Source organism: Eriocheir sinensis, chromosome 42, assembly GCF_024679095.1.
Source record: "Eriocheir sinensis breed Jianghai 21 chromosome 42, ASM2467909v1, whole genome shotgun sequence".
NCBI lineage: Eukaryota > Metazoa > Arthropoda > Malacostraca > Decapoda > Varunidae > Eriocheir > Eriocheir sinensis.
This window is the reverse complement of record NC_066550.1, coordinates 8,656,534-8,672,654: the sequence shown is the minus strand read 5'-3', so window position 1 is coordinate 8,672,654 and position 16,121 is coordinate 8,656,534. Positions and strand designations below refer to the sequence as shown.

At 39.3% G+C, this 16,121-nt stretch overlaps 1 protein-coding gene and 2 long non-coding RNA genes across 4 annotated transcripts in view; 1 reads left to right on the top strand and 2 right to left on the bottom strand.

The window, feature by feature from the left end:
• The window catches only part of LOC127009917 (uncharacterized), an 84,614-nt gene that overhangs the window by 30,525 nt on the left and 37,968 nt on the right, over positions 1-16,121 (bottom strand). The gene's annotated exons all lie outside the window — the stretch shown is intronic.
• On the top strand, positions 85-795 carry LOC127009919 (uncharacterized). The gene is made up of 2 exons (XR_007762537.1): positions 85-277; positions 552-795. It is a non-coding gene; the product is annotated as an uncharacterized LOC127009919 (long non-coding RNA).
• Positions 13,369-14,402, bottom strand: LOC127009918 (uncharacterized). Its single transcript, XR_007762536.1, has 3 exons — positions 14,318-14,402; positions 13,685-13,963; positions 13,369-13,429 (listed from the first exon to the last, which is right to left on the bottom strand). It is a non-coding gene; the product is annotated as an uncharacterized LOC127009918 (long non-coding RNA).

Genomic DNA, 16,121 nt, shown 5'->3' with positions numbered 1-16,121 from the left:
TGGGAGAGAGAGAGAGAAGGAAAGGAAGGAATTACACGAGAAAGAACCTAACCTAATGAATGACTTGCTACACTTCATTAAATAGCCTAAATTTGTAAAGGGAAGGAAGGAAAGGAAATAGGAAAGGTTAGATATTTTGGGAGAGAAGAGAAGGAAGAAAGGAAGGAATGACACGAAACAGAACCTAACCTAAAGCCTAGCCACGGAGGAATGACATGCTATACTTCATTAAATAGCCTATATTTGTAAAGGGAAGGAAGGAAAGGAAATTGGAAAGGTTAGATATTTTGGGAGAGAAGAGAAGGAAGAAAGGAAGGAATTACACGAGAAAGAACCTAACCTAATGAATGACTTGCTATACTTCATTAAATAGCCTAAATTTGTAAAGGGAAGGAAGGAAAGGAAATACGAAAGGTTAGATATTTTGGGAGAGAAGAGAAGGAAGAAAGGAAGGAATTACACGAGAAAGAACCTAACCTAATGAATGACTTGCTATACTTCATTAAATAGCCTATATTTGTAAAGGGAAGGAAGGAAAGGAAATTGGAAAGGTTAGATATATAGGGAGAGAAGAGAAGGGGCTAGAAAGGAAGGAATGACTAAGCTACACAGTGTTATATAGCCTGGACTTGCAAGGGAAGGATGGGAATGGGTTTGAAAAAGAATAGATATGAAAGTAAAGGAGAGAAAGAAAGGAAATAAGTCTCATCTGGCCTAGAAAGGAAGGAATGACTAAGCTACACAATGTCATAAAGTCTGGTCTTGTAAGGAAATATGGGAATCGATTTGAAAAGGGTGGATATATAAGGAAAGAAGGAGGGCAAGAAAAGGAAAAGAACTAGCAACCTTATCTAACAACTAACAGATCGTGAGATGATAATTTCACCTAATTTCACCAACGGGTAAAGATATTTTTTTTGTGTGTGAATCTCGTACTTTTACAAGAAGTTTTATTTTCTTTTTCCTCTAGTTTGATAAAGCAAATACTGTATCCTGTATAATGCATCCTGTAACCTTACTATCTTGTGTATTTTTTTTTATCTTGTATCCTATAATAATATGTACGTACAGGAAAATAATGGTACTCTTGAAAATATATAACGATACTTGCGTGATCGAAAATAAACGTACACGGCGACATCACTTCATATCGCGACTGTACCTTGTAACCTTTATCACGGGAAAGTGCAAAAAATAATAATATACCATTCACCTGACAAGTAAAGTAAAAATAATCCTTAGTTTGCTATTAAAACCGTAAAAACACAAATTATTAAAGCCTTCAACTCAGTATAAATCAAAAATAATATTCAAATACGTCTTCCTCTTCGCTAAAACAATACAAATTTGCTACTTACCTATTAAACGTATATAAGGTAATTTTTCCAAGCATCCCGCTGGTAATTTCAAACTGTACGCTGCCTGATACCGAGTCACCACAACAAACTTCCTTCGTAATTAGATGTGACCAAATTCGCACAAAACTAGGCTATCCAGCACTTTGTTTGGCGTTTGCTCTCTGTATTTCCTTAGGCCACATGTCACAATACTGAAAATGCGTTCCACAGCTGCATTAGACACACGGCATGATGGAACGTCAAAGCATACATTGTGAGTTCCTTGTAAGAGCGAATTCCAATACCATTTTCCTTTTTCTTTATTCCAGTCCAAAACGTCTAAGGAGCGTCTGGAATCACATTTTCAAATACGTTTTCTTCTTCCCATAAGTGCAAGCATATTTTTCCGAAATATTCTTCGATCAAACTTATGTTTTCTGAGAATAAGCAAATGGGAGGGGTATCTTTCGACTTGCGATATAACATTTGGGGGTTAAGCCCACTTGTGCCCTGGGAAATGTCCTTGTTTACTGGCAGTCGCTTTTCAGTTTTGAAGTCTTTTTTTTCACAGCAAAGGAAACAGCTCAAAAAAAAAAAAAAAAAAAAAAAAAAAGGAAATACTGAAAAAAAAGCCCGCTACTCACTGCTCCTATAAAAAGCGTTCAAAGGTTCAACTTACCTAATTTTACCCTAACCTAACCTAGCCAATAACAAACTAAAGTTAACCTAAAATATGATAAAAAAAAAATCTTTAAACTAGCCTAATTTCACCCGAACCTAACCTACCCTAATACAAAGTAAATATAACCTAAAATATAACAAATTAAAAAAAAAATCCTTAAACTTGCCTAATTTCACCCGAACCTAACCTAGCCTAATACAAAGTAAATATAACCTAAAATATAACATAAATAAAAAAAAATAAAAAATCCTTAAACTTGCATAATTTCACCCAAACCTAACCTAGCCTAATACAAAGTAAATATAACCTAAAATATAACATAAATAAATAAAAAATCCTTAAACTTGCATAATTTCACCCTAACCTAAATATAACAAAATATGATAAATAAATAAAAAATCATTAAACTAGCCTAATTTAACCCTAACCTAACCTAGCCTAATACAAAGTAAATCTAACCTAAAATATGATAAATAAATGAAAATAATCCTTAATAAATACAACCTAAAATATGATAAATAAATAAGAAATCCTTAAACTAGCCTAATTTCACCCTAAACTAACTTAGCCTAATACAAACTAAATATAACTTAAAATATGTTAAATACATAAATTCCCTTCCTTTCCCTTTCCTTCGCTTGACATATCACACTTTTTCTAACCAATTAAATGAATTCACAAGATAACAGCAACGGAAACAAAGATTAGAGGAAAAAAAAGAGGAAAAAACAGAGATAAGAGATAAAAAAAATAATTACACTATGCAAGAGTAGACAGTGTGTGTGTGTGTGTGTGTGTGTGTGTGTGTGTGTGTTATCTTTTGCGACCTTCGACTGTAATCCTACTTTGGTCTCTCTCTCTCTCTCTCTCTCTCTCTCTCTCTCATTAATAATGTATTCGTTAAATTTAAGGGGTTTAAAAATATAGTTAAGAAATTTGTTGTCCTACTAAATTACTGACTGTCCTGTTATTTGTATTAATGATTTGCGTGATACGAAATAAATAAAATACATTGTCTTGAAAAATGTTAAGTGGAAATGAAAATGATTGAATTGCTAAACGACTGTCTGCCTTGTTGTTTGTATAGGTGACTTCAATAGTAAGATATGTGCATGGTATATATATTGCCCTGACCTAATTAACCACTGCCCTAACCTAACCTAATGATAAAGTCCCACATCATAAATTACTTTACAAATTAAAGCAAATAGGTATTGACGGTCAAGTAAACCAATGGATCGCGAATTGGTTGAGCAACAGACAACAAAGAGTGGTGATTGACGGATTTAACTCAGAGTGGCGTCCCTCAGGGCTCGGTTCTTGGCCCAGTGCTCTTCATTATTTACATCAACGACGTGGATGTTGGACTCAATAATCGCATTAGTAAATTTGCAGACGACACAAAGATTGGTAACTCGGTTCTCACTGACGAAGACAGGCAAAGCCTCCAAGAGGATTTGCACAAAATTTCAGCTTGGTCGGAGAGATGGGAGATGCCCTTTAACGTAGACAAGTGCCAGGTCCTTCAAGTTGGAACGAGGAATAAGAAGTTCGATTACGAAATGCGCGGCGTTAAACTCAAAAGCGTTCAATGCGTCAAGGACTTGGGGGTCAAAATCGCGTCAAATCTCAAATTCTCACAGCAATGCATCGATGCAGCAAATAAAGCGAACAGAATGTTGGGCTTCATCAAAATAAACTTTTTATTCAAGAATAAAGATGTAATACTTCCGCTCTACAATAGTTAAGTCAGACCCCACTTGGAATATGCGGTACAGTTTTGGTCTCCTCACCATGCAAAGGACATTGCTAAATTAGAAGGTGTTCAGCGTCGGGCAACGAAAATGATCCCTTCCTTGCGCAACAAATCCTACGAAGAAAGGCTTTCCACCCTTAACATGTTCTCTCTTGAGAAACGTCGCCTCCGAGGAAAACTGATCGAATGTTTTATAATACTTAATGGTTTCACGAATGTAGACAGATCAACATTGTTTATGATCGATGACACTTTGCGCACGAGGAACAATGGCGTAAAACTCAGATGGAGACAAGTAAATTCAGACTGCACCAAATTTTTCTTCACCAATGTTGTAGTGCGAGAATGGAATAAGCTCCCACCATCAGTGGTCCAGTGTAACACGATTGACTCCTTCAAAAAAAACGCTCGACCGTCACTTCCTTCAACTTAATATCAACTAGAGTAGAAATGCAACGTTTTGGAGCCTTCTGATTAATGTAAAATCACTTAGGTTTAAGGACAGACCACCTAGTCTGGACCATGGGGTCTGTGTGCTCTGATTTTCTATGTAAATCTATGTAAAATCCAACACTTTTTAGCTAACTCCGTCCCAGAATAGGAGTAAAAAGTAGCTACATAATAAATCCTAGTGCCACGTTTAAAATATCTGACATCACTCATTATATATCATTATACAACCTCTGCATTTTAACGAGTCTCGCCCGACGCTACATTCAGTCATCGCCGAGTGGCCTAAGACTACCCACCTATCAACCCGGACTCTAGTGAAACTCAAGACTATACAATAATAAACAAAACAAAAAAAGAAGGAAGAAACAAATGAGTATAGTAAAGAGGGTTGAATGGAGTTCCAGGGGGCAGCATGAGCCAAACAAGAACGGCGCCACTATAAACACTTGCCTGCGACGTGAACGAAATGGGGCCGACCAACAAGGGAAGATAGGGAAGACGCAAAGAGAAGAAGAAAAAACACGCACTCAATACCAGGGAAACCGAACACACTCACTCGCGCAAACCCACACACACACACGCACACTCATCCACGCACGCATTCACGCACGCACCACACACGCACTCCCTCACTTATTTACTACCCTTGAGAGATGCTGTATACTCTGAATTTACAACCTTTTTTACCGCATAATAATAATTCCAAGTCCAGTTTTCCCTATCTCCAACTTCCTGCCCCCTCTCCCCCCTTCCCCTCCTTCCCTCCAATCTTAGAATGTCTTCGTCTCCTTTTCCTCTAACTTACTTTTCTGTCGGGGTGGAGGAAAGGAGGACGAAAGTAGGCGCGAGGAAGTGGAGGTGGTGCATGTGGAAGGAGAGAGAGAGGAGGAAAGATGGAGGAGGAAATTGGCCGGTATTGGTTTCAGTCTTGGCAATAATGGTGGTGGTGGTGGTGGTGGTGGTAGTAGTAGTAGTAGTAGTAGTAGTAGTAGTAGTAGTAGTAGTAGTAGTAGTAGTAGTAGTAGTAGTAGTAGTAGTAGTATAATTATAAGTAGTAGTAGTAGTAGTAGTAGTAGTAGTAGTAGTAGTATAAGTATAAGTATAAGTAGTAATAGTAGTAGTAGTAGTAGTAGTAGTAGTAGTAGTAATAGTAGTAGTAGTAGTAGTAGTGCTTGTAGTTCTTATTATATTTCCTCTATATAGATTTTTACATATATTGCCTAATTTAGAAGTTCTGAAGAGGAGTAAAAAAAAGAAAAAGAGAGAAAACCACATACTGCTTTGAATAAATAAAAAAAAGTTAAAAACGTAAAAATCGACATTAATAAAAAAATATATATATAATGTTTTCAAGCTGATCTGACTTCTGGCTAACTTTTGCATTACCAAGATGGATATAAAACGCGAGAGAATGACAGAGATAGAATGAAAGCTCTGAATGCGTAGAGAGAGAGAGAGAGAGAGAGAGAGAGAGAGAGAGAGAGAGAGAGAGAGAGAGAGAGAAAGCTGAGGCGACAAGAGGAGACAAAACAGAAAGGATTTGGAAAGAAGTAAAAAAAAGAAACTCAGTGCGTAGCGAGTGAAAAAGAAGAAAACAGAATAAATGATTTGAGAAGTAAAAACCAAAAAAGTGAAGCTGCTGAACGCGTAGAGTGTGAGAGAGAAGAACTGAGGTGACAAGCGGAGATAAAACAGGAGAAAAGATTTATGGGGAAGTGAAAAAAAGGGAAAGATGTAAGTGCGTAGCGAGCCTCTTGAACCCAAACCGTGAGAGACAAGGACTGAGGCAGATTATATGGAGAAAAAAGAAGCACCATGACACATTTGGCCAGTAGAAGTTGCATCATCTGACGCTAATATTAATGTACCATGGCAAGACTCACGTAACAGGATGGACGCGCGACACAGAGACAGATGATGAAAGACTGAAGAAACTGCCTGACTCTTGCATTATTAAAAAGAACAGAAAACAGGGAGAATGAAAGTGATTTGAACGAGAGTGAATATTCAGGATCATTTCTGCATTTCTAACAGGACAAAAACAAAGCCCACAGAGAAAGAGTGAAGATACTGTTGCATTATTAAAAAGCACACAAAAACAGGAGAAATGGAGTGATCATTTCTGCATTTCTAACAGGACAAAAACAAAGCCCACAGAGAAAGAGTGAAGATACTGTTGCATTATTAAAAAGCACAGAAAACAGGGAGAATGAGAGTGATTTGAACGAGAGTGAATATTCAGGCCCATTTCTGCATTTCTAAAAGGACAAAAACAAGCCCACAGAGAAAGAGTGATTAGAATAAGAGTGAAGATACTGGCTGACTCTTGCATTATTAAAAAGCACAGAAAACAGGGAGAATGAGAGTGATTTGAACGAAAGAGTGCATATTCAGGCCCATTCAGTTTTTTTTTTTTTTTACAACAAAGGAGACAACTCAAGGGTACAAAAACAAAAACAAACCCAGACAGAAGAGATTTAGAATAAGCGTGAAAATACTGCCTAACTATTACATTATCAAAAAGAACAGAAAACAGCGAGAACGAGAGTGATTAGAATGAAAGAGTGAATATTCCGGCTAATTCCTGCATTTCTAAGATGGACAAAAACAAAACCCACAAATAAAGATAGCGATTAGAACGACTCAAGATACTGACTCATTCTTGCATTATTCAAAAGGATAGGGAATAAAGAATGACAGAGTAGAATGGAGTGAAGATTTTTGCTAACGCTTGCAGTATTTGGAAGGAGAGAAAACAAAGAATGCTTGTGATTAGAATGAAGGAGTGAAAATACTGACTAACTCTTGCATTACTAAGAAGGACAGACACCACAAAGAAGAAAAAATGAAAAATATGAAATAGTGAAGATTCTGGCTAATTCTTGCATTACTAAGGACAGACACAGCAAAGGAGAGAAAATGAAAAGTATGAAAGCGTGAAGATTCTGGCTAATTCTTGCATTACTAAGAAGGACATACACCACAAAGTAGAAAAAATGAAAAATATGAAAGAGTGAAGATTCTGGCTAATTCTTGCATTACTAAGGACAGACACAGCAAAGGAGAGAAAATGAAAAGTATGAAAGCGTGAAGATTCTGGCTAATTCTTGCATTACTAAGAAGGACAGACATCACAAAGCAGAGAAAATTAAAAGTATGAGAGCGTGAAGATTCTGGCTAATTCTTGCATTACTAAGAAGGACAGACATCACAAAGCAGAGGAAATTAAAAGTATGAAAGAGTGAAGATTCTGGCTAATTCTTGCATTACTAAGAAGGACAAACACCACAAAGGAGAGAAAATGAAAAGCATGAAAGAGTGAAGATTCTGGTTAATTCTTGCATTATTTGGAAGAACAGTAGACACAAAGGAAAAAAAAACAGGGATTGGACTGTAGGAAAGAATATACAGCGCGACTAACTACAATATTGTCAAGATGAAAAATGTATAATGGAAAATAAACGTAGAATTGAAGGTGAAACTTAGTGATGAAAGATGTAGAGGCAAAAACACACACACAAAAAAAGGAAAGAAATAGAAAAGAAAGAGTAATGAGGTTGGGGAGAGTACTGAAACATATATTAAAAAGAAGACAATTATATGGGATTAAATGCTTGTTGTTGTTGTTAAAGAGAAGTGCCAAAGGAGAAAGCAAAGTCACATAAACACTTGAGACTTCAGAAAAAAAGAAAAAAATATGTGCGTATTAATTTTATATAAGAAATGGTGTTTTTCAGAGGAACGCTTAGTGACACGTGACTGATAACAACAACAACAACAATAATGATAATAAAGATAATAATAATAATAATGAGAAAAAGAAAAAGCAAACAAAGGGAGTCAATGAAAAAAAAAAAAAAAAAAAAAACGAAACAAAGAAAGGAATGTGTGTGTGTGTGTGTGTGTGTGTGTGTGTGTGTGTGTGTGTGTGTGTGTGTGTGTTTACGTAATTGTGGCAAGGCTTAATAGACGAGAGAGAGAGAGAGAGAGAGAGAGAGATGACAGGGATGATGTTTTAACAGGACAGAGAAGATAAGGAAGGTGATAGGGATAGGGTAGTGATGATAGTGGTGGTGGTGGTGGTGATGATCATGGTGGTGAAGTGATGGATATGCGATTAATTTCTGAAGGTGGTGATGGTGGTGGTGGTGGTGGTGGTGGTGGTGGTGGTGGTGATGGTGGTGGTGGTGGTGATGACGGTGTTACTACTACTACTACTACAACTACTACTGCTACTACAACAACTACTACTACTACTACTACTACTACTACTAATAATAATAATAATAATAATAATAATAATAATAAAATAACGATACATAATGGAGAAATGAGGAGGAGGAGGAGGAAGAAGCAGAAGAAGAAGAAGAAGAAGAAGACCAAGAAAGACAGAAAGAAAGAAAGAAAGAATGAAAGAAAAACAATGCAGAGAGACTGACAAAGGTTAATGAAGGAAGGAAAACAATGACAAAACACACACACACACACACACACACACACACACACACACACACACACACACACACACACACACACACACACACACACACACACACACACACACTCACCTGCGACAAGGACAACAGGTGACGGAGAACTAAAGCAAAGTCTCATTCTTCCTAGTGACCTTTTCCTCCCTTTCCTCCTCCCTTTCCTCCTCTCTTCCTCTGTCCCTCCCTCCCTCCCTCCTCTCTCTCCTTATTTTCGCGAAGCTTGCAGGAAAGAGTTCGATATTATTTTTTTTGTTATATATTCTCTCTCTCTCTTTAAAAAGTAGCAAGAATGATCGATAATTACTTGTATTGCTATTTTACGTGGCTTGAGAGAGAGAGAGAGAGAGAGAGAGAGAGAGAGAGAGAGAGAGAGAGAGAGAGAAATACATAAACTTTAATTACCTTTAGACGTGATGAAGCAACAAACTCACCTGAAAATAAGAGAAAAAAATTGTTATTTTTATCATCATTATCATTACACACACACACACACACACACACACACACACACACACACACACACACACACACACACACAAAGTAAAGGAAGGAAAAACTAAAAACGATATGATAAGAGGATAAAAGAAGGACAAAATAGGAGGAAAACCGAGATGACGACAGGAGGAAAATGAGTAAGTGCAAGAGGAGGAGGAAGAGGAGGAGGAGGAGGAGGAGGAGGATGACGACAGGAGGAAAATGAGTAAGTGCAAGAGGAGGAGGAGGAGGAGGAGGAGGAGATAAAGGAAGATAAGGGAGTTAAGGATGCAAGTCATTATTTTATAATCTTTGCCACGGGGTCAACAGGAACGTGGCTATGGAGGTTAGCCAATCAGTAAGGGGGTAGATGGGAGGGGGGGGGGGGGCGTCTTATCTGCCCCGCGACGCAAGTCCCGGGGATTCCTCTGAGTAAGTTTCCATGCAGGCGCCTTCCCGTCCTGAGTGACTCCTGGCAGGATGTACCGACTTACTCAAACCACGAACTCCCTGGGCGTCCCCGGGCCTCCTTCCTTCGATGAGCAGGCTCGGCTTCTGGGCAGCGTGCCACGTGCCCGTATAGCCGGAGTTGGCGGTGGCGGACTATGCAGGTAATATATGTCGAATCACCCTCACGGAGTAGTCGCCGGTTTGACACAAAGTCATTCCAGCGATATCTCATGATTCTGCGTGGACGCTTATTACCAAAGGCATCAATCCGCCTCTCCAAGTCCCTGTGCAGTGTCCATGTCTCACGGCCATAGAGTAAGACAGGGAGCACAAGGGACTTGAAGATCCGGACCTTTGTCCTACACAGGTATCGACAACGCCATATTCTCGTGCTGAGCGAGTCCATAACACCGCGGGCCAGGCCAGGCCGCCTAAGACTCCCTGGCCAGACTCACCGTTGATCTGAGCTACGTTACCAACGTATGTGAAATTTTCCGAGATATCAATGTCCTCGTCACACGCATGAACAGACGTACTGTTTTATATAGTAAGCCGCCAAACACCTGTGCCTTGGTCCAGGAGACCTCAAGTCCCAAAGTGCAGGGGAAGAATGGGGAGCAAGGGAGAAAACGGAAGATAAAAATTGGAAAGGAGGGGAAGAGATGGGAAAGGCAGGAAAGAGAGGGGAGAGGAGAGGGGAGTATTGAGGGGAAATGAAGGAGAAAGGGGGAAAGAGGGGAGTGAAGGGACGTGAGGGAGGGTGAAGTAAGATAAACAGGTAAACAAATAAATAGATAGACAGAGCTGCAGAGAAAAAGAGAGAGAGAGAGAGAGAGAGAGAGAGAGAGAGAGAGAGAGAGAGAGAGAGAGAGAGAGAGAGAGAGAGAGAGAGAGAGAGAGAGAGAGAGAGAGAGAGAGAGAGAGAGAGAGAATACATATCATTTTCTCGAACACTTATGTAAACCTAATCGTGTTGACCTTTCTCTTGTGTAAAAAAAAATCGCATTTGTACCAAGAAAAAAAGTAGACACAATAATAGAAAGTAGACTTTGGCGGAAAGGAAGAAAGAAAGTAAGAGGAAAAAGATTAAAAAAAATACATAAAAACGGTTTGGCTTACTTGTGTTTATCTTAAGAACCCAGCATACCCTCACACACACACACGCACACACACACACACACACACACACACACACACACACACACACACACACACACACACACACACACACACACACACACACACACGACCTGATGCATAAAAAAAAAAAAATTATAAAGTGTATACAGAATGCAGAATGAGACAGACAGTAAAAGAAACGTTAGAAGAATATACATGAAGTGAAACAACACAGAGAAGGAAAAAGAAAGCTAAAAGAACAGAGGTATTAGTGAAGCAGCAAAAGGAAGGAAAGGGAGACAGAAGGAAGAAAGGAGAGAAGAGAAGGAAAGAGGAGAGGAAGAGAAAAGTGAGGATAGTTTAAGGAGAGAAGGATGGAAGGAAGGGAAGGGAGAGAGAAAGGAAGGAGGAGAGGAAGAGAAAAGGGAGGATAGTTTAAGATAAGGAGAGAAGGATGGAAGGAAGGGAAGGGAGAGAGAAAGGAAGGAGGAGAGGAAGAGAAAAGGGAGGATAGTTTAAGATAAGGAGAGAAGGATGGAAGGAAGGGAAGGGAGAGCGAAAGAAAGGAGATAAGGAAGGAAAAATCATGTTAGAAGTAAATAGAGATAATTGTTAATGAGTATACTGAATGAAGAATGACGCAGAGAGTAAAATCAACGTTAGAAAAATATAAATGAAGTGAAACAACAAAAAGAGAAGGAAAAAGAAAGCAATAAAAGGAAGGAAAGACAGATAGAAGGAAGAAAGGAAAGAAAAGGAAGGTGGAGAGGAAGAGAAAGTTTAAGATAAGGAGAGAAGGAAGGGAGGAAGGGAAGGGAGAGAGAAAGGAAGGAGATAAGGAAGGAAATATCATGTTAGGAGGAGATAGAGGAAATAGATAATGTCTATACTGAGTGAAAAAGAAACGTTAGAGGAATAAAAATGAAATGAAAAAAGAAAAAGAGGAAAAGAAATAAAGTTAGCAGCGTAGAAGAATTAGAGAAAACAACAACAAAAAAGAAAAAAAAATGTATGTTACGAATGTGTAGTTAACAGTGAAACAACCAACCAAAAAAAAAACATCAATAAAATAGTAGTTTAGATAATGTACAGGTAATATTTCAGGTGTTCGCAGGTGGAAGATTGACAGTGACGGCGGTGAAGTGGTTAGGGGATTAAATTAACAAACAAAAAAAAAAGAAAAAAAAAAGAAAAAAAAATTACCCAGGGCTTACGTCAGTTTAGTACAAGGTTATTCAAATTCACGTTTTCTTCTCCTTTCCTTCTCCCTATTCCCTCTTTTCTTCCCTCTCCTCTCCTTTCTCTCCTTTCTTTCCTCTCCTTCCCTCTCTTCTTTTCCTTCTTCCTTCCTTCTTCCTTCTTCTTTTCTCTTTTCTTTCTTCTTTTCTCTTTTCTTCCCTCTTCTCTCCTTCTTTCCCTCTTCTCTCCTTCCTTCCCTCTTCTCTCCTTTCTTCCCTCTTCTCTCTTTTCTTCCCTCTTCTCTCCTTATCTCACGAATCATCCCTTTTCTCTTCTTTTCCTTCTTCCTTCCTTCGTTCTCTTCTTCGTTTTCACTCTTTTTCTTTCATTCCTTCCTTAGCTTCTTATTTCCAACATTTTTTTTCTTCCTCTTCTACTTCCTTTTCTCTCTTTCCTTCCTTCTCTTCTCCTTATCTCACAAACCATCCCTTTTCTCTTCTTTTCCTCCTTTATTCTCTCTTTCCTTCTCCTCTTCTTTCTTTCATATCTTACAAACCATTAATTTTCTTCTCCTTTCCTCCTTCCTTTTCTCTCTTTCCTTCCTTCTCTTCTCCTTACCTCACAAACCATCCCTTTTCTCTTCTTTTCCTCCTTTATTCTCTCTTTTCTTCTCTTTCCTTCTTTCTCCTCTTCTTCAACATCTCAAATTATTCCTTTCCTCTTTCTTTTTTCTCCATATTACTTTTCTCTTTCCTACCTTCATTCTCTCCTCTTCAATTCCTCCTCCTTCCATTTCACATTCCTTCCTCCTTCGCATCTCAATTTTTTTCCTTTTCCTCTTCACTTCTTTTACTTCCTGACCTTTTCAACACATGACCGACCATTGATTAGTTTTCACAACGACATACGCGGTCTAGGAATGCGTCGTGGAGAGGGAGGATGGAAAAAAACCGAGAGGCGTCACTATAAAAAAAAAATCCAGCCGCGCCACTACAAGCCGGGCCCCACGAAAAACAAGTCCAGGGTTGCTATGGACGAGTAGGCGTGAAAAAGAGGCCGTATAGAACAGGTTGTGGGGCTTGATAACGAGTTTTAAATGTGAAAAGGTGATGGTCAAGTAAGGAGAGACAGGAAGAAAAATGTCTTACGGAAACTGCATGGCAAAAAAGGGCTAAAATAAGGAGAGAAAACTTATCTGATCTTCCCGTCCAATTCCCTTGTTTTGCCTTACCATACCTTACCTGTTCTACTCGATTACATAACTTCACTACAAAACACATAGCTAGAAGGATGAAAAACGAAGAAAAACTCACCTAATCTTCCCTTTTCTTACCTTGCTATACCTCGCCTTTCCTAATTACATACCTTCACTACAAAACACATAGCCAGAAAGGATGAAAAACGAAGAAAAACTCACCTAATCTTCCCTTTTCTTACCTTGCTATACCTCACCTTCCCTAACTTACCCAATCTTCCCTTTTCTTACCTTGCCATACCTCGTCTTTCCTAATTACATAACTTCACTACAAAACACATAGCTAGAAGGATGAAAAACGAAGAAAAACTCACCTAATCTTCCCTTTTCTTACCTTGCTATACCTCGCCTTCCCTAACTCACCTAATCTTCCCTTTTCTTACCTTGCTATACCTCGCCTTTCCTAATTACATAACTTCACTACATAACGCAGAGCTAGAAGGATGAAAAACGAAGAAAAACTCACCTAATCTTCCCTTTTCTTACCTTGCTATACCTCACCTTCCCTAACTTACCCAATCTTCCCTTTTCTTACCTTGCTATACCTCACCTTCCCTAACTTACCTAATCTTCCCTTTTCTTACCTTGCTATACCTCACCTTCCCTAACTTACCCAATCTTCCCTTTTCTTACCTTGCTATACCTCGCCTTTCCTAATTACATACCTTCACTACAAAACACATAGCTAGAAGGATGAAAAACGAAGAAAAACTCACCTAATCTTCCCTTTTCTTACCTTGCTATACCTCACCTTCCCTAACTTACCTAATCTTCCCTTTTCTTACCTTGCTATACCTTACCTTTCCTAACTTACCTAATCTTCCCTTTTCTTACCTCGCCATACCTCGTCTTTCCTAATTACATAACTTCACTAAATAACACATAGCTAGAAAGAATGAAAAACGAAGAAAAACTCACCTAATCTTCCCTTTTCTTACCTTGCTATACCTCACCTTCCCTAACTTACCTAATCTTCCCTTTTCTTACCTTGCTATACCTCGTCTTTCCTAATTACATAACTTCACTACAAAACACATAGCTAGAAGAATGAAAAACGAAGAAAAACTCACCTAATCTTCCCTTTTCTTACCTTGCTATACCTTACCTTTCATAACTTACCCAATCTTCCCTTTTCTTACCTTGCTATACCTCACCTTCCCTAACTTACCCAATCTTCCCTTTTCTTACCTTGCCATACCTCACCTTTCCTAATTACATAACTTCACTAAATAACGCATAGCCAGAAAGAATGAAAAACGAAGAAAAAAACTTACACCACAGGGAAGATTAAAGACGCTAATTCATTGAGTTATATATATAAAAAAAAAGGCGAAATTGCGTTGACACCTGACTGGATGATGAAAATACAAGGTTAGGAGATGCTGATAAAGTTCTGAATTAGTGGTCTCTTTACCTCACGTGTTGTTCCTTGCCGCTAAGACACAACCACCAGCTACAAACGGTATATGGGCTGTATTTTAAGACACCATCGCTTCTCGCATCAACTATTTCTAAAGGTCAAAGAGGGGATCAATCGGGTCTTTATGAGTGTTTTTTAAGGTTCATGGCACAGAAGAAGGATCAAACTACCACCAGGGTCATAAAACTACCCCTGGAAAGGCCTACAGCTCCTACGAAAACCATGTCAGATATGTAAACTTGGGCGACGAGATGTTTTAAAATATGACGCTAAGACTCACAACCACCAGCGAAAAAAAAAAAAAGGGGGGGGGGGGGACGATTTCCGAGATCCAGGAGAAAGTGACAATTGAGTAGTTTTCGTTTTGCCCTGAATCTTCTTTTTTGCAACTGTGAATAGTCTGTTTTTTTTTTTTATATATATAGCAAAGAAAACAGACAAAGTTGGGGCCTACGCTATAGCTGCGCGTGGCCTCGGTGCTCATCTCCGTCCCACTGGCCCTTGAGCCTGTGGTGGAGGGGAGCCCATCACCCCGGGGCCAGTGTGACATCCGGGTTACCACAGTTTACCTTTCCCAGGTTTCTCCAGGTGCCCATTTATAGACCAGACCGAGAGGGACGGAGAATAGCTGGGTGAACCGCACGCCGACTACCCGGGCCGGGATTCGAACCCAGGCCAGCGTTGCCAAATTATCGTATTCACCACAACGTGTTTATCATTTTTTAAGCCTCAAACTTTCGTACCTACACAAATAACGACAGAAAATCATCAAAGTTAGCATTAAAACTGTTATTTATTGAGGTTTGTGTTTTTTGCTATAGTTATCGGTCAGAAACTACGAAAATCCAATGCGATGAGTACGATAATTTGGCAACGCTGACCCAGGCCCGCGGATTCGTAGCTAGGCATGCTAACCACTAGACCACGGAGGCGTGAGGGCGGACAAAATAAACGAAAAGCCCGGTAAGCACTTCTCCTCCGTGTCCACTTGAAGATAAAAGTTCCATTTCATCGTTAGTAAGGACTGGCCGGCATTATCAGACGCTGCCGCCTTGCACATACACTATTTCCAGAGGCCGAAAAGGTAATTGGTCAGGGTCTAAAGAGCGGTATTACAGGTTCACGGTATAGAAGAAAGGTCAAACTGCTACTCATTCTTGATTCACTTGGACGGTTTCCTCAAGAGTCCGGGTTGATGGATGGTCTTCAGGACAGCATGTGGGTAGTCTTAGGCCACTCGGCGGTGACTGAAAAACCCCAGGTGGTAGCGTGGGGATTCGAACCGACGTTGTCCATGGCGCCGTGAATGCTAGGCCCACACGCTTACCACTCAGCCACCGCCCAAATGCCCAAAACCCTTGAAAGTCTTGCAGTGTATGTGTGTTTGAGCACCGAAATGATGACGAATGTGTCCCTCTGTGTTGAACTGTGAAACTTTCCACGATTAACGACAAGGAGAGAAGGAAAGAGGAAAGAAAAAGAAAATGAATAGTTTGTAAGATA